This window comes from Elephas maximus, chromosome 21 (genome assembly GCF_024166365.1).
Source record: "Elephas maximus indicus isolate mEleMax1 chromosome 21, mEleMax1 primary haplotype, whole genome shotgun sequence".
Classification (NCBI taxonomy): Eukaryota; Metazoa; Chordata; class Mammalia; order Proboscidea; family Elephantidae; genus Elephas; species Elephas maximus.
Window position 1 is genome coordinate 64,482,789 of NC_064839.1, and position 18,332 is coordinate 64,501,120.

Below are 18,332 nucleotides of genomic sequence, written 5' to 3' on the forward strand. Positions count from 1 at the left end.
CAATAAACCATTCTGATTAAAAAAAAACCTGGGAAATCTCAAGCAATACTGATTAAATTAGGCTAGTTCTAATAAATACATCATAATTAAGAAGATTATGCCACCCTCTAGTACTCAGCACGCCAGGCACTATGCATCTTGTCCCATTTTCATGCATCAGCTATCCATTGCTTGCTAAAAGGTTATAGCACCAGTCATAATAGTCTCTCCGTCAGTTACTCAAAAAGGGCTTGAATTCTCTATGCAACATCCCTGTTCATTGGATCTCCACTTTCAATAGTGACAGAGAAGGAGTCCCTCAGTGGTGCAAAGGGCTTTCTAAACATTGAGTGACACAATCCAAACTTTGGGGAAAATCAGATCAGCTCAACTAAATCGAAAGGTTGGCAGTTTGAGTCTGCCCTGAGGTACCTCAGAAGAAAGGCCTGGAGATCAACTTTTGAAAAAAATCAGCCATTGAAAACCCTATGAAGCACAGTGGCATTGCCTAGACTGGTTGGTTGGTTGGTTAGTGACAGGGAACTCACAAGCTCACTCCGATTTAGTTCATCTTTGCATATATGGAATAGTTTTAGGCATGAGATACCCCAGGGAATTTTTTTTAGATCCTACAAACTGGACCTAATACAGTGCCCAGACAAATATTTTCAAGGCCCACTTAAAAACTATGGACCCATGGAACACGAAAAGCAGGAGGAAGACTATGATAATTCTCACACAAAAAGAAGTGAGAAAAGGCATGAGTGTGGAACAGCATTTACAGATAGAAGGACCCCTTTACATTTTCTAGCAAAAACTCATTTTTTATTTCCCCAGCATCATTACCAGTGATAAGGCATCGAGGAAAGGCCTTCTCACAGTGTACACAGACCTGATAGGATGACATGAGCTGCTGCCTACTCTCCCTTGTCAGAAGCAATTCTTGGGAGCCCCCAAAAGAGGCATGGCTGGGACAGAGATGAATTATCACGATGTCTTGACATACACATGATGGGCTCTAAGAATTCAAATCCTCCTCCACAAGACAAACAGTTTGATTATAAAGCAGTCTGCTTAGTAACGCCCTATTCTTCCCCTGCACAGCCAACACATAGAGCCATTATTACCAGGGACATTTTTTAAATGCAAAAGCACACACATATTTTTATTTGCAATGCAAGCAAAAGAACCGTTATAATTTCCTGTAACTAATAAATATCGTATGCTAAAACCTTTTATTCTTTTGCTGGCACCATGTTGTAGTTTTAGGGCTTTTTTGTTTGTTTGTTTGGTTTTGTCTTTTGCCAAATCTTTAAGTGCCTCTGAAGCCAATTTTCAAAGCTGTGTCTGAGATCACAGTAACTGGGGCATGCAGGGTATAAGCACCAAATGGGGGGATAGAGCTGGACAGTGGGGTGCTCTGGTGGTTATCAGGAGAGAGAACATTCTCAGCCTGACATAAAAAATCCGCGTATTTCCAAGGAAAAGCTTTCAAGTCTACATTGGCTCAGCACATTAATTTTAACAGTGTTTTTAAAAAGCTCACCTATTCCAATGAAACATCAGCCTCAGGTAATTTGTTTTGAAAAGCCAACTGAAACGAAACATGTCATTTTATTCGTTATTCAAATAGCCAATTAAAACAAGGTATAATTAATCTCAACTTCCGGCTCTTGCTCAGACACCTGAGGCCCCTCCCTGCTCCAGGCACAGCTCCACACACCCAGGATCTGAGGGGAAGCAGTGGAAGCAACTTCCTTGGAAAATGGCTCACTTTTCTACAAACCCTTAAGTATGTATTTGATCCAAATGGTTGGGAGGAGGAGGACAGAGAGTATTTGGAGAATTTCCTGTGTGTCTAGAGTCCAAAAGGTAGTTAGCAGGGTGTTTGAAGATCTTTCAGGAACTTGATTTAAGGAGCATGTCATAAGTTTAAACCAAGTATTGCGTATATATAGGTATGTGGGGTGTGTGTGTGTGTGTGTGTGTGTGTGTAAACGTTGCTCAGTCTTTAATGAAGACTTTCACCATTTAAACCAAGGCTGGTGCAGGGCTCATGAGTGCTACCTGCTAGCAATCAAATTCCAGCCACTCCTAACTTTTCATTATCTAAACTGAGTTTTATCCTGGGTAGATAACTTGATTTATTCTAGCTCTCCTTAGAAAGCTGACCTCTGAAAGTGGCTTACAGAAGTAACACAAAGTAAGAACAGGAAGAACAAGAAGCATCCAGGAGAGGAGACGGCTTTGGAAAGAGTTAACTTGGAACACCTTAACTTGAAGAAAGAGAGAGAAGGAATTCTTTTCATATGGTTACTAACTGACTGACCAGGCCAGTTTGTAGTTCAATGTCTCTCATGCTCACACTCTGTTTTAAGGTGTTGGTTTTGTGGTTCCTCAGAGACCACGTGAGCCACATTTGAACATCTTTAGACAAGAAAGTCAGAAAACTGTGACGGGGGTCGCAAAGCTCTTCTAAAGCCTCTGAGAAAACATCCCCAAACGTGAGACTAAAGCTGCCCTCCTTGCCCTGAATAGCTGTCGCTGGCTGACTGATGTAACCTCAGCCAGGGCGGGGTTAGGTGAAGACTCATGTGGAGAAGAGATGGAAGACAGAAAAGCAAATACCTTTGAAATCTAATGTTTCCTTTTTTTTAGAAAGAGGGATGTTTTCCCTCGTTCTCTATCCCCACTTCCATTCTGTTTTGTCCTTTCTGTCCCCTAATCATGATTACCCAACCCAGTACCCAGTGTAGCTGGTAGCAATATTAAGGCGAGAAACTGAGGGGCTGACTAATGAAGTGGAGGAAATTTTAGATGAAATCTCTTTTACTTTGACATTGGGGAAAGATGTCCTACTGCTGGAAAGGAAGTTGTAGTCAATGTAATTGCTTGTCAAGAGCAAAGAAATAACTACTGAGCTTTCTGGGAGTCCACACGTGAACTATTTTAGGCAGGTTTCTGTAATTCCAGAGCTGAAGACACCAAGAGGAGCGGCTACCTCTTTCCCTAGTTTGACTTTAGTCTTTTAGGGTTTCATACCCACTGCCCTCAAGTCGATTCTGACTCATGGTGATCCCATGAGTTACAGAGTTGAGTTTTCTTAGCTGTAGTCTTTACAGAAGATCGCCAGGCTTTTCTTTCACAGCCTCACTGGGTGGGTTCAAACTGCCAACCTTTTAGGTTAGTAGCCTCGTGCAAACCGTTCACACCAGCCAGGGACGTTTAGGGTTTCACAACTCTGAGGCAATCACTGGATTTCAATGGAAAAGTTCCAAAAGCATAGAAGACTGACAGCATTATCTAATAAAACATCTCCCATTCTATCCCCTTCGGAATGTATTCCAAGTTGCCACAATAACTAATAATTACCTGCCATCACTGTGGCAACAGAATAGCTGAGCGTGCACCTCTGGCTGTTCTATTATGCAATCCCTCATTCTCAGGCTTTCTCTGTAAATCCATTCTTTCCCTCAATGCTTTGAAGGCTTGGAAGCATTCAGTACAAATTTTCACAATATGGGTAACTTTGAAGTGCGACTTGTCGGGTCATGCTAGCTTACTTGTTTGCTTTCTTAGAGGATTCATGAGGCAGAATCTTTTTTTTTTTTTTTTTCACTAACAGGTGTAACTAAGAATTTTCTGAATGAGTGACAGGAGGGTTGGGAGTTTTTTTTCCCTCTCATACTGTGAAATGTACTTTTATCGACTCATGGAGATGAATCACATTTGCAAAGAATGAAAAATACCCACTAATGCCAAAAATCACATTTTCAAGTTGCCCTGGCAGTGAGCTGTAAGTGAGACAACTGCACGTCTTGGTTTGCCTGGGACAGCCCCTATCTAGCCCCGTAATTATTAACAGCGATCTGTGTCACGTTCAGAAATGTCCTGGCATGGACAATATATTATATGGTCAGCCTGGGCATTTTCCAAAGAGGAAAAAAAACCAGCAATTTTATATGTCCTGACAAAATAGCAGCTTGTCCAAAAAAGCACAGACAATTCAAAGATCACTGAGAGGTCAGAAAGCAACATTTCACAGATATTCCTGTCTAAGAAAATCGTATTTAAACATAGGCTGTTAAAGCAGATGTGGCAAATATGTGGCAGCTCAGGGCCAACCCTAACCAGTTGGTAGTGACTGCCCAGAGCACCACCTGAGAAGAACTCAGAAGCCCAGTGTGGGCCAGCGGGAAAGAATACTTTGCCCTTTTATTGATGTCTGTTGTGGGCACTGGCAGAGGTAGCTGTAAACTGTATGCCAGTTACTAATTGTCCTTGTCCTAAAATTAGATGGGATCTTAGTGATAATTCAACCCAGTGTTTCCAGAACGTATTCCACATAACACTAATCCTTCGACACGATTCTCAAAACGAGCGTTCCGTGTCCAGTAAGACTGAGAAGGATGTCTACATAGCGCTCTCTTGGAAATTCAGTGTATGTTGGCACAGCCAAGGTTCTAAAAAGTTCTGTAATAAAGACAAATGTTTAACTTTGTGTAACCCAGTGCGACATAAACTTATTTAGCCACGGAACCCTTTTTCAATGTTATCTGTCAATTTGCGACAGAACTAGCTTCTTGGGACACGTTTGAGGAAGCACTGGTCCAGCTCATTCCTTGTATTTCACAAATAAGGAAACCCAGGCCCTAAAAGAAGGAGTGACTGGATGAAAGTCAGCTTAGCTGGGCTGTCATCCAAGCTAAACCAGAACCCAGGACAACTGGATCCCAATCCCAGGTCCCTTCTACTCCATCACCAATGTGGAAAATGTTAGAAGCAATCTAAGATTTTAACAGCTTCTGGCAGCACAATATTTAGTATAGATTCCACTCGCCTGTTTTTATACTTGTTTTTTAAGGATGATGATTAAATATCTGCATGCTCAATGGTGTCCACACATGAAGCAACCTTCCAGGGTAAGAGAAAAAAAAGATGAAATTATTTTTCAAGTTCAGTTTTAGCTGGATTGGCTTTTCCCCCCGTATTTTATCTTTCTTACTTAAAAGATAAAGTGATTATTAGAAGAAAGAGTTGGTAGGTGTGAGCCTGGTTTTGGTTCAAATCTATTTTATCATTTCCTCGGCTTTGAATTTCAAAAAGCCAATCTATTTATTGGTCTCTTTTGGACTGTAAGGTTAAAGTACATCTGCTGTCCACACAAATTTAGCTATTGGCCTTCGGGCTGAGCAGTCATGAAATTATAGCCACAGTAAATTTAGGCAAGAACTAATTTCACTTCAGACTGCCTATAAATCCACATGACAGAATAAACATGGTGTGTCCTGTGGTTAATGCGAACACATGCAAAAAATTAAGAAATCTTTGGTGACAAGACAAAAACTGCTTCATAAAAGTGAATCAGTGTTTAATTGAGGATAAATGAAGTGAGCTATTTGCAAATGGCTCAACGTTGAGCTTAAGAATAAACAAAACTCATCTTGGACATAAGTTGCCGATTTTGTCTCCGTGGCTCTCCAACTCATGGCAGAGCACCGCCATTCCATGGGAAGAAAGGAACACCTGGAAAATATAACCACTGCTGAACCATTCATTTCTCTGGGGTTTTTTCTTACCCTTTATTTCCACTATAATAACATTAAAGGAACTGGTTGCTATAGTTTTCTTCATGCGTGTGTTTCCATGAAGACACGTGGCTGCTTACACATTGGGAGATAGGAAGGGGCAGCTGGGGGCTAAATTTGCCATCCGACAATCACCATTGGCATCCCTTTGAAGATACGTTTTTCCAGGAAGCACAAATCAGTGAAATTCTGAGGAACGAATAGGGAGGCATCTTTCGACATAACTTTGCTTCCTTCTCAGGATAAAGGGGGAGAAAATTAAAATCCAACTGTTGATGACACTTTCTGAGTTTTATAAGCTAGGTTTGTTTCATTTTAAAAGCCACGTGTTTTAAAATACACAAGGTACAGAAAATTTCCATGATACATAGTTGTGGTTCAATAAAACAAGGGTAGCCAAAAGAAACTGCCAGTCATAAAATCTATATTTCCTGAGAATTGATAGTATTAGAATGGATATTATTAGCCAACTCGTGAGCCAAGCGATGCCATATGTGATTTTTCTAACATAAGCTATTTGTAGACTCTACCGGAAAGGGTATGTATGTGGATTTGCTGGTTCCTCCCATTTATCAGTTAAATTTATACTCATATAAACCAGCAATTATTGCCCTATCTTAGAGAATCAGAGTCTTCTGAACTTTCCCAGATGTGTGTCTCAGCTGCGTTATACGGATCTGAGACCCATTGCCAGCTGCCAGGGTCACAAGAGAAGGAAAAAAGGAAGGCCACGTCAGGGAAGTAAATTGTAATATTTTCTCACACTGCCCAAGAATGGAAACGATTGGTGATGTTCAGAGACAGCCATTTGCTCAGAAGCAGCTGCGATCCCTCTGATTTTAGTATCCTCGTGACCCCTTTTGATCCCTAAACCAAACAGTCCCCGAGACTGCAATCAGAGGCAGCTGCTCTCCAACAAGCAGACTGACACCACATCGGCGGTTACCTTAAACCTCACCTTGAAATGCAGAAAGTGAACAATTCAATATTGAACGTTTCTGTGTAAAACACCTTCTTGAATTTCAGTACTGGTGCCATAATGGGATCCTTGAACTTTTGGCACCATCTCATTTTTAGGCTGCAATGTTAGAAAAATCCTGAGAAAAAGATACTATGCAACAATGAATATATGTTAAAAAAAAAACAATGAATATATGTAGTAATGAATATATAGTGTGTGTACATACAGATATGTATACATACTGTGTTTTTACACAAATAATGCACACCTACATTTGTTTACCAACCATTTCCTCCTCCTGCAAGGTATTTTCATAAGCACACTATGCTAATTTTTTTACAGAACATGTTAAAAAAAAAAACTGGCATAGCAGTGCTTAGGAAAATATCTTGCGGGGGAAGCGCACAGCTTGCAAACAAACGTAGAAGCTGCATGTTATTTGTGTAAAAATGCAGCATATATGTATATATAAACCCATTGTGTGGAGTCGATTCCGACTTATAGCAACCCTATAGGACAGAATAGAACTGCCCGGTAGGGTTTCCAAGGCTATAAGCAGAGTGCCACATCTTTCTTTCAAGGAGCAGCTGATGGGTTGGAACTGCCGAACTTTCCGTTAGCAGCCCAGCGCTTTAACAGAGCAGTGGTTGCTAACCAAAAGGTCAGCAGTTCGAATCCACCAGCTGTTCATTGGAAACCCTATGGGACAATTCTACTTTGTCTTGTAGGGTTGCTATGAGTCAGAACCAACTCAAAGGCTATGTTTTCTTTTTTTTTTTTTTGGTACGTATATGCGTGTGTGTGTGTGTGTGTGTGTGTGTGTGTATCCTTGTTTTCAAAATTTCAGCACAGAATGACATAAAGAAATAAATCATATTTTTACAGCTTTGATATACTTTTTTTTCCAGGGTAGGGGCCTAGTCTTATTAATCAGTACAACAGTAGGTACGTGGAAAACTACCATTGAATTAATTGAGGAAGTATGTGCTTACAAGGGTTGAACAAATAAATAGTTTAGATAATACCTATCATTGTTGCTATCTAAATATGCAACCCTTCCATTTCACACACAAAAAATGTTTTTATATATAAAAACAGAGCTTTGACTACTCCAATCCTTTTTTTATGTGCCATAAATCTTTTGTGAAAATTCAAGATTCACGAAGTCATCAACATTATCCCCTCTCCACTAAACTGATTTCTACCTAAGTATTCTATCCAAAGCAAATGTAATCTACAAGGAGAAGCTTTTTACCAGTTTTTAAACATGTTTAAAGCCGTGCATACTCGCATGTGATGGAAGAACCTGACATCATCACATGAAGTGTTTTCAACATTGCCTATTTCCGTAATTGAGTTTTCTCCTCTGACTTCCCTACGGCTCCATGAAATAAAAAAAATCCCACTTAACTGCCACCTATACCACCAATCAGATTCTGTATTACAGTCTAAGTACAATTAGCCCCTTGGTGAATGAATGAATGAATATGACTTCATCTCCTATTTCCAAAAAACGTAAGGTTATTTTCATCGCCTATTTAGGGCTTTGGGATCTGCCAACCAGTCATAACTGGTTTACTCCTATATTAGCGACTCAACTCTTTTCTGTAGGGTCACTATGAGTTGGAATCGACTCAACAGCAGCGGGTTTGGGAAATCTTTTGAAGGGGGATTTACCACACAAGCTGAGTTTTTACTTCTCAAGCTTCCCTCAGCTCCCTGTTGCATGGCAGTTATACAGCTGCTTAGCAGCCCCACCAGAGATTATGGGGGATGGAATCAGTAAACTTTGTTAAAACTTGTTTATATCCATAGTAAAAACGCTCGGTGAAAGATGAAGCTAAAAATATTGAGGAAAATGAAGCTTTGGGGATTATCTGGATTGAATTGTCCTTGTTCTTTTCGTCCCTGTAGATAAATGAGAGTTCACTATATCTAAAAATACAGTGATAACTGCTTCGCAGGACTATTGTGAAAAAAAAATAAGGTCTGATTTGCAAAACACATAGCATACCTTCAATGAGTAGTCATTATTTTCCCTTAATTTGAATTTATACAAGTCCTTAAGAGCCATCATTGTTCCCAAATATTGTATAGTATCCTCATCCTAACTATGAAATTATAATTATGCATTTTGACTGTGTTGTGATAGAAAATTCCAAGTACCATTAAAACTGAAATTTATCAGAGGTACAGAATGGGAATGTCGATACTTGGATTTTAATTTTCCAGTATGCTATCCAATATCCTGTTCACTAGATACACGGTGTCCAGGTATTAGAAATGAAGTAAAAAAAAAAAAAAAGAAGGCAAGAAGGCTATAGTGGCGGAGGGGAGGGGAAGGGGGATTGTCATCAAAGGGGTTTTACCTAAGTGGACTCTTTCTTAGGAGCCCTGGTGGCACAGTGCTTAAGAGCTTGGCTGCTCACCAAAATGTCAGTAGTTCAAATCCACCAGCTGCTCCTTGGAAACCTTATAGGGTCGCTATGAATCAGAATTGACTCGATGGATTTGGTTTTTGGTTTTAGGCTCTTTCTTAGCCACCGTAGATGCTTCCACACATACTTCCCTCACTGCCAAATCCCCACTTCGCTCCTATCCCATAATAACACAGGAAGGGCTTTCAGGATCCGGAGGAAAGAAACAATGTTTCTTCTACAAAAGAGACCAAGTTGAGGGTGACAAATGCGTTTCATCTCAAACTCCAGCTTTAGTTGCTTTGTGGCCGGCTTGAACAGCTATGCAGGGATTCTGCGACACTGTGGTTCACTAGAAAGGAACATTCCAATCAACCCGTGACATCTGACACAGGAGAAGGAAGGGGGACAGTGTCCTTATGTGTGCCATAAGGACAAAACTGAACCCGTCCTTTTTTGTATGCTTCCCAGTGTAACCAGCAGTGCTTCTCTTAAACCACACTCACAAAAAGAACTTAATGTACGAAAACTTTCAGGTCAAAAGTTAGTCAACAGACCTAACTTTTGCCTCCTCTTTAAAGAAAACTAAGGAAACCCTGGTGGCGTAGTGGTTAAGTGCTACGGCTGCTAACCAGCGGGTTGGCAGTTCAAATCCACCAGGTGCTCCTTGGAAACTCTATGGGGCAGTTCTACTCTGTCCTATAGGGTCGCTATGAGTCGGAATGGACTCGACGGCACTGGGCTTGGTTTTGGTTTTTTAAAGAAAACTAAACATGGTTGAGTTCTTTGCCAGGAAGCTGATAGAAGTATGACCTTTCAGAAATTTAACTGAATACACATGGCTGTAGCACATTTAATTCATCTCCCTGTAGTGTCAAAACTTCAAAACTCTAGGATTCTCTCATTTTAGATAAGAAGGTGATTTGTCATTCACCTGCTATATGAAGACTAGACAAGGCTGATTTCCTCTTCTAATATATGCGTTAACTAGATTATTTTGGGTTTAATTTTATGCTTTTTAAATGCACTTCAGTTTGAATAGGTGAGAGTAGATAAACTTTTCTCCATATCTATCATAAGGTAGCAGCTATGACAGACATTATTTAAACGATTTATTTGTTTAATCCTTTCTTCATTTGTAACCATATGCTTCTTCAATTAACTCAATGGCAGTTTTCCATGTACCTACTCTTGTACTGGTGAATGAGACCAGGCCCCTACCCTGGAAAGGCTTCCATTCTACTAGGATGGAAAGGTACAGGAAGTTCATTTCAATACCGTGTGAGAAGTACAGTGGTAATGACATAGTTGTTCTTAGTTGCCTGGAGTCAGCTGTGGCCGATGGTGACCTTATATATATAGCAGAAAAAAACATCACCGGGTCCTATGCCGTCTTCGTAAAGATTGGTGTGTTCAAGTCCATTGCTGCAGCTGCTGTGTCAGCCCATCTCCTTGAGGGTTTCCCCAGTTCTTGTTGGCCCTCTACTTTACCAACCATGACGTCATTTTCTAGCAATCGCTTTTTCCTGATGATGTGTCCAATGTAAGCAAGTCTAATTCTCACCATCCTGGCTTCTAAGGAACATTCTGGTTGTACTTATTCCAGGACTGATTTGTTCATTCTTTTGGCAGTCCAAGGTAGATTCAGCTCTTAACAAATCCACAGTTTGAGCACACCAATTTTTCTTCTGGTTTCCTTTTTCATTATCCAACTTTCTCATGTACACGAGGTGATTGAAAAGTGACATAGACAAAATGCTAACGTCATTGAAACACTCATGGATCCAGCGTACTATTACATAATAACATTTCAAAGAATTTAAGCTCTTACTCACTTTCACCTTTCATCAGTGAATTTTCTACATCGTTTCCTGAAATAAATTTAAACACAATCACTAAACATGCAACCCTTCCAGTTCACAGAAACTTTAAAATCATGGAACATTATGGCTAGAAAGTCTTATCTTGGACTTTCCTAAAGTCACAACTGAGCCTCTTTGCTAGGCCGTTTCTAACTCTAATGTGCAAATGGTTCCAATCAAAAATTAAATACACATTTATCTAAATCTTGGCAACACTGATACATCAGGAGCCAGGCTGCCTTTTCTGTTTCTTCGGGAGTCTGCCATTCAAATATTTGCAGTTGTTCCCCTTTCCTTGGGTCACACCCTGTCTTACCACATTATAATAGCTTGGGACTAGTCACTTGATGAGGAGTCCTGGTGGTACAGTGGTTTAGCACTCAGGTGCTAATCGAAGGGTTGGTGGTTCAAATCCATCAGCAACTCCGCTGAAGAAAGATGTGGCAGTTTGCTTTCGTAAAGATTAAAAAACCAAAACCAAACCTATTACCATCGAGTCAATTCTGACTTATAGGGACCCTATAGACCAGAGTGGAAACCCTGGCGGCATAGTGGTTAAGTGCTATGGCTGCTAACCGAGAGATTGGCAGTTCAAATCTTCCAGGTGCTCCTTGGAAGCTCTATGGGGCAATTCTACTCTGTCCTATAGGGTCGCTATGAGTTGGAATCGACTCGACAGCAGTTGGTTTGGTTTTTGGTTTATAGACCAGAGTAGAGCAGGCCCACAGGTTTTCTAAGCAACAGCTGGTGGATTCAAACTGCCAACGTTTTGGTTAGCTTACAGCCTTGGAAACCCAATGGGACAGCTCTATTCTGTCCCATAGGGTCGCTTTGAGCTGGAATCAATTCAGTGGCAATGGGCTTGGTGTTTGGTTTAGGCACTTGACAGGCACTTACATCAGTAACAATTTGACATTCCCTGACAGTGTGGAAGCAGTATAAATGGCTCATGTTAATTACTATATTTACTACCTGATTTGGACAAATCTAGCCTTTTCTCTCCATTATTTCCTCTACATTTTACAATCTGCGATACTTTTTACAGTTTATTCCCTCACAGAGCTGGAGAAAAAAAGTACGAGTTTTTAGGGAAAAAAAAAAAAAACCAGGTCAGCCTAGTGGTTTGTAAGCACCAGCCATTTGTACCATTTGCAACTGCTGAACAGTTCTATTACATAATGAGCCATTTTAGAGGGCTGAATAGACACATTAGCCTGCTGCAGGAGATGCGTTGCTGCTTTAATCTTTCTGACAGTATTAAGATATATTTCAAATATTTTATTGTGCTTACTGATTATTTTCTTCAGCCTTACCCTTATTTTCATTGCTCAGGTAATAACTGGTCTCCAATCATTTTAAAAAAAAGAAATACAGGCTCTGTGGAATGAATATGCTACAAAAGCATTTTGCAACATATGTGTGGGATGCTGGCAGGTGCTAAGTGAGAAAGAATCTCGTGGTCAAATAAGTTGAGTAAATACTGTAATAGACAACATTGATTACTTCACTGCAGGACTTCTGAGTCTTTGATAAGAAAATGTGAATTGCAAACATCAAGGAGTTACGATATAATCGGCAACATTTTCCAATCTATTAGGCCATAGATCCTTTCCCTACTTTTTCCATGGGACCCGTATTCCAGAGTCATAAGTAGCAGATAATAAGCATATTTAAAGCATCGACTATGTACAGTATGCTCCAGACCAACAAAAAGTACAAAAATAACAAAAAAAAATTTTTTTTTTGCAATCAAAAAGTCGGTTTTCTAGGTAGGGAAATAGTACCTAAATGCGTGAGCCATCGAATAATGCTATACAGAAACAATGCAGAAAGTGTCACAGTGATGGATGACTAATTGTCAAATGAATGATGTTAAAAAAAATTCAGTGTAAAGTTGAAAGAAACAAAGAGAGCACAATTATGTGTACACTTGTGTGCAAGGAACTAGGGACACACCACACATAAAATGTGGTTGCCATGTTAAAGAAGTGAATAACCTATTCATGGAGAGCCAGAGCTCTGTGATGCAGCTTAGTGGGCTCCAGAAACATATTAGACCAGAGTTTCTTAAACTTCACTGTGCATATGAATCACCTGGGAGCTGAACTGATTCTGTAGATTTGGGGTGAAGGTCAAGATTCCACATTCCTCACAAGCTCCGCAGTGATGCTGCTGCTGCTAATCCAAGGATCACACTTTAAGGAGCAAGGAGTTAAAGCAGAAATGGGCAAACTTTTTCTATAATGGTCTGTATAGTAATAATCTTAGGCTTTGTGGGCCGTACAGCCTCTATTACAACGTCTCTGCTATTGTAGTGAGAAAGCAGCCATAGACAATACGTAAACAGTGAGCATGGCTGTGTTCCAGTAAAGCTTTATTTATGGACACTGTAATTTGAACTTTGTATAATTTTCACATGCCGTAAAATATTACTCTTTTTTTATTTCTTTTTGGAATAGGTATTTAAAAAATATAAAAATCATTCTTAGCTCCCAGGCTATACAAAAATAGGCAGCAGGCCCACAGGCTGAAGTTTGCTGACCAGTAAATTAGAAGACAATATATTACCCCCACTTGGGTGGCTGATGAAGGCTTCCCTATGAAGTACATCTAACCAAAAGGAATTCATCTTTCTGTCTTGTAAGCCTCAATAGTGTTTTTCTGGCTTCAGTTTCCCCTATGAGTTGGTTTATATCTCTTTTATGGAAGTTAAGAAAGCTTTAATTGACAATACAGACAGAAAAACATTTCAACTAGTTTCAAAGTTCACCAGGCATAATTCTTTATGTCACCTGTGAGTATGTAATGCAATAGCTTCCACATAAGACGTGTTCAGCAAATATGTGTGCAGTTGAATTTAAATCTGTTGAAGGAGTCTTTAGCTTGGCCTTAAGAAACAATGGCCCCTACCAAAAAAAAAAAAAAAAAAACCAGACCCGTTGTAGTCGAGTTGATTCCGACTCATAGTGACCCTATAGGACCAAGTAGAACTGCCACATAGGGTTTCCAAGGAGCAGCTGGTGGATTTGAACTGCCAACCTTTTGGGTAGCAGCCAATCTCTTAACCATTGCACTACCAGAGCCCCAGGAAAAGGAAAGTAGGCAGATAATACACGAAGACCGAGTACCAAAAAAAAACAAACCCAGTGCCGTCGAGTCGATTCTGACTCATAGCGACCCTATAGTGGGACCAATAAATGCATACAAATGTTTGACAGAGCAGAGGATTAATATAAGAAAATAATAGAAAATAAAGTCAAGGCCAACTTATAGGAAGGGCCTCAGTGTCAGAGTATGGAAAGAATTGACAGCTTACTGGATATGGAAAGAGTAATTAAAAGACTAAAGCCGTGATTGGTGCTCATGGATAGGATCTGGATGAGAGTTGTGAAAAGAACAGAAAAGAAGGGAATGAGAGATGGCTCTAGGCTGGAAAGTTCTCCAAGACTTTATGGAAACAAAGAAAACCACAAAATGCCCCAGAATCAAGAAATACTGGCCTCAATTGACCTTCAAAAGTAATATCCATGAGATTGCGTGGGGTGTTCAGTGTGTTGGTTAAGGTATGTCCTTCAATTCCCAAAGTCATATCTGTTCTTTTGCAAGCCTCCCATACTTAATTGCTTTCTGGTGTTGATACACTGGATATTAACAAACTGATTTGCTTCATTAAATTTATTTTCAAATTGGATATAGACAAATACCTACATCATGCCAACCTAAAATGCAGAACACTTTAGAGAGACAATCTTTAGTGCCCTGTTTTCACGAAAGGATACCATGTCTGAAGTCTTTTATGGCAGATGAGATTCCGAAAATCTTGAAATGCTAATGAAAAATGAAATGGACAGTATTGTCCCAAAGACTTCAGTCCTTTTAGTTGTATTAAGTGGTACATTCTTACACATTTCTTTTAAAAATAATTCACGCTTGGCAGGTCTTCAGGGCAGCTTTGTATTATTATTTTTTTTTTTTGTAAAACGTAAAGGCAACCAAATCCTTTGAAATTTTGAGGTGCTGGAGGAATGGGGAACAGAGCGTGAGAGAGAACCTGTGTGAAAGCAATCTGGCCCCTAGCAGGCTCCTACACCAAGGTCCTGGTTGTTTGGGAAAGGAAAATTGCTGACCAGCAAGAATGAATTATGGCACAGCCTCTACGTCTCTCTAACGTCTCCCAGGCCACGTGATCTGCTAGAAAATTTTGTTAATATCAGAAATGTGGAAGGCATTAAATCTCTTGATGCTCAGCTGATCAGAAGCCTTAGGGTCAACAAAAATATGGCTGCCTATGATTTCTTAACAAGCATGGTGAGGTTTCCCTAAAACATCAGGAGTTCTGAGCATAGTGTTTATATTACTTTTCTGTTTTTCTTTCAATAAGAACAATAGATAAGAGTGTAATCAATAGAGAAGGCGTTCACCCTCAAACATTTTATAAGCCACTTTGAATGGCTGTTCCTTTTATTTTGTAACTGTAACGGTCTCTCCAAGTTTGACCAGGTCCCTTGTTTCACAATTGATAAAATGTACAAGATGTCTTACAAAGAAAACCTATGGGAATTGTCTAGTCATTAATTTCACGGTCTAAAATGTATAGCTTCCATTGGTAACATTGATGTGGATCTTTTTTTTTTTTTTTTTAATCAAACCGGCATCTTATTACATAGCATCTAGTCTTTCACGTCTGCTTTATTGTTTTAAACACCACCATTTCCTTTCTTTCTCTCCTGTCTCTTGACCTCCACTTGGCTGCAGATGGTTCTGTGAAGGGAAGGAACTGCACAACTGTCCTGATATTCGCATCCGCTGCGAGGGTGGGGACCTCCATACCTTGGTCATAGCAGAGGCCTTCGAGGACGACACAGGTCGCTATACCTGCCTGGCTACAAACCCCAGCGGCTCAGACACAACATCTGCTGAGGTGTTCATTGAAGGTAAGGAACTGCTCACTTCACTGCACATGGGGTAAAGACATATGAATGGCCTGAGAGCCTGAGTGCCAGAGGACTTTATTCTGAACATGCTTTTCCAATGCAAACAGCGTAATGGGGTTGTGATTCAAACCTCATTTCTCCTGAAAAACTTTGTAAGTAAATTGAACAGCTCTGACATTCAGGCACCCATTGACTTTCTCAAATGTCAGCATTTGCTTTTTTTAATTTAAAACATTTCAGCTACATTCGATTGAATGTACTTAGAATGTGAAACAACCAGCTTATTTTGATTTTTCTCTAATGAACAAAGAATGAGAACATGATTCAAAATGTCCTATCTATCAACCAAAGTTAAGCTGTAAATGATTTAGAATGTTATCCATAGGGATTTTAAATGATTAAATATTTTTAAATGTTCTCATTTTCATTATATTCTAGAATGTTTCCTCTTTTCTTAAGCCTCTATTGTTTGTGCTAAATGTACCATGAACTTGTAATCACCAGGATGAGAGTAATTTCAAGAATCTACTTGACAGCAACGGGTTTGATAGGGGTTTTATGTTTTCTTAAAGACAGGCAGGCAGAGCGTGAAATATTTCCATTGTTCTACCAATCCACTCTGACAAGACTCAGACTTTGGGAAATTAGAAAATTCGATATCAAGTATCGTTACACGGAACACAAATTATTATTGTGTTTCGATCAACACCAGTAACTTAAGATGTCTCAAAGTGTTTTAAACACCACAGTGTTCATATTGTCCAGAGATCTGTAAATTGGTTGCCTTTTTAAATAGTACTTAAAGTATTTAAAAAAAAAAAAAAAGGTTAAAACCTTTGTGGTCTCCACTATCTTACTCTTCATCTTTTTTACTATTTTTTGCTGTTTAATAGCACCAGATTTCTTCATTATTTAAAGGGAAAGAAGGTGAAATATGAACTGTCATTTATAACCCCCCACCCAGAACTGACAAGCTTTAGTTTTAAAGTAGCTAATTGTTATTGTTAATTGCTGTCAAGTCGATACCGCCTCATGGCAACCTCATCTGGGTCAGAGTAAAACTGTTGCATAGGTTTTCAAGGTGGGGACCTTTTGGAAGCAGATCACCAGGCCTGTCTTCCAAGGTGCCTCTGGGTAGATTTGAACTGCCAACCTTTCAGCTAGCAGTCAAGCGCTTAACTGTTTATGCCATCCAAGTTGCCTAAGTAACTAATACTGCTGCCTATACTTTAATAAGAGCCCTGGCGGCATAGTGGTTAAGAGCTTGGCTGCTAACCGAAAGACCGGCAGTTCAAATCCACAGCCGCTCCTTGAAGCGCTCTGAGTCAAAACCAACCTGACACACCTAAAAATAGCAAGGGCATTCTTTAGTAAAAGGTGCCTCCTCGTTATCTCGGAAGCAAACATCTCTGACCTCCTCAGGACAAGCATCTCTTGACCTCCTCAATGGAGCTTGACCTGTTAATAAAAGCAAACATTCTGTATGTAATAACTAATACTTACATGGCACTTACAAAATGCCAGGCACTGTTCCCTGCAGGTATGATAATTCCATACATGCATGCTAATTCATTCTTCACTAAAAGCCAACACAGAATCCACTTGATGGCAACTTTTTTTTTCTTTTTGGTAAGCCTATGACGTATTATTAATATTCCTATTTTACAAATGAGTAAACTGAATCCGGAGAGGCTAAAGGAACCCATTTGCAGTTACACAAGGATTTGAACCCAGGCAGTCTTGCTCCAGGCCCTGTATTCATAATTACTATGTCACACTGATAGGTATTTTAAAGTGCTGAGTGAATAAAAGAATGAAAAGATTCTTAGCATGTCACTATTAAGTTAGCAATAAGTATTCATCAAGGGTGGGCTGTGTGTTAAACAAATTTCTTGAAGTATTTTAGAATACAATGAAGGGAACTTAAACTTCTATTTAAAAAAAAAAAAAAAATCTGTTTGTTAGTGATGATTACACTTGTCTCCCAAATCCAAGTTCAGATAGAGCATCTAAAAACAAAATACTTGATTTACTTGCGTTATTGCTAGAAATAGGGCGAATTTTAGTACTAGATATTAAATGAAATCACATTAGGTTTAAGTAATAGTCTATCAACTCAATCCAGCCAACGTTCATTAAGACCCTTCTAGGGTTAAGCATTTGACTGCTAACCAAAAGGTCAGCAGTTCGAATCCACGAGCTGCCCCTTGGAAACCCTGTGGAGCAGTTTTCCTCTGTCCTATAGGGTCACTATCAGTCGGAATCAACTTGAAGGCAAGTTTACAGGTAAGCCTAATGGAAGGTGCTTTAGAAAATTGGCTCATTAGGCCTTGTGAAATATGAACAATAATTTCAAAATACCGAGAAGTTCTACTGTGTTTTTATCCCTAAGAACAATTACGTGAAATAGGAAAGGACTGCAGATAAATTCTTAGGCTCATGGTATGATCCAAAGTAAGAAATTTTTATATTTTACTTATTCCAGCAATAAATTAGATTCAGTTATATCCCTACTGAATGTCTTCCTAAAGCGTGCTGCTATTACTGAATCAGTGTGCAGTCATTTGGGGCCTATCAGAAAGTAGGGGGTT

At 39.6% G+C, this 18,332-nt stretch overlaps 1 protein-coding gene across 4 annotated transcripts in view; it reads left to right on the plus strand.

Annotated features, from left to right (window-relative positions):
• The window catches only part of PALLD (palladin, cytoskeletal associated protein), a 388,152-nt gene that overhangs the window by 92,590 nt on the left and 277,230 nt on the right, over positions 1-18,332 (plus strand). For 3 of the 4 annotated variants that reach the window (XM_049864820.1, XM_049864819.1, XM_049864822.1), the window contains exon 2: positions 15,563-15,741. The gene's annotated coding sequence lies outside the window, so the exon portion shown is untranslated. Of the gene's footprint in view, positions 1-1,678; positions 1,772-15,562; positions 15,742-18,332 lie in introns of those variants that run through there. The other variant, XM_049864821.1, reaches the window with a different exon arrangement.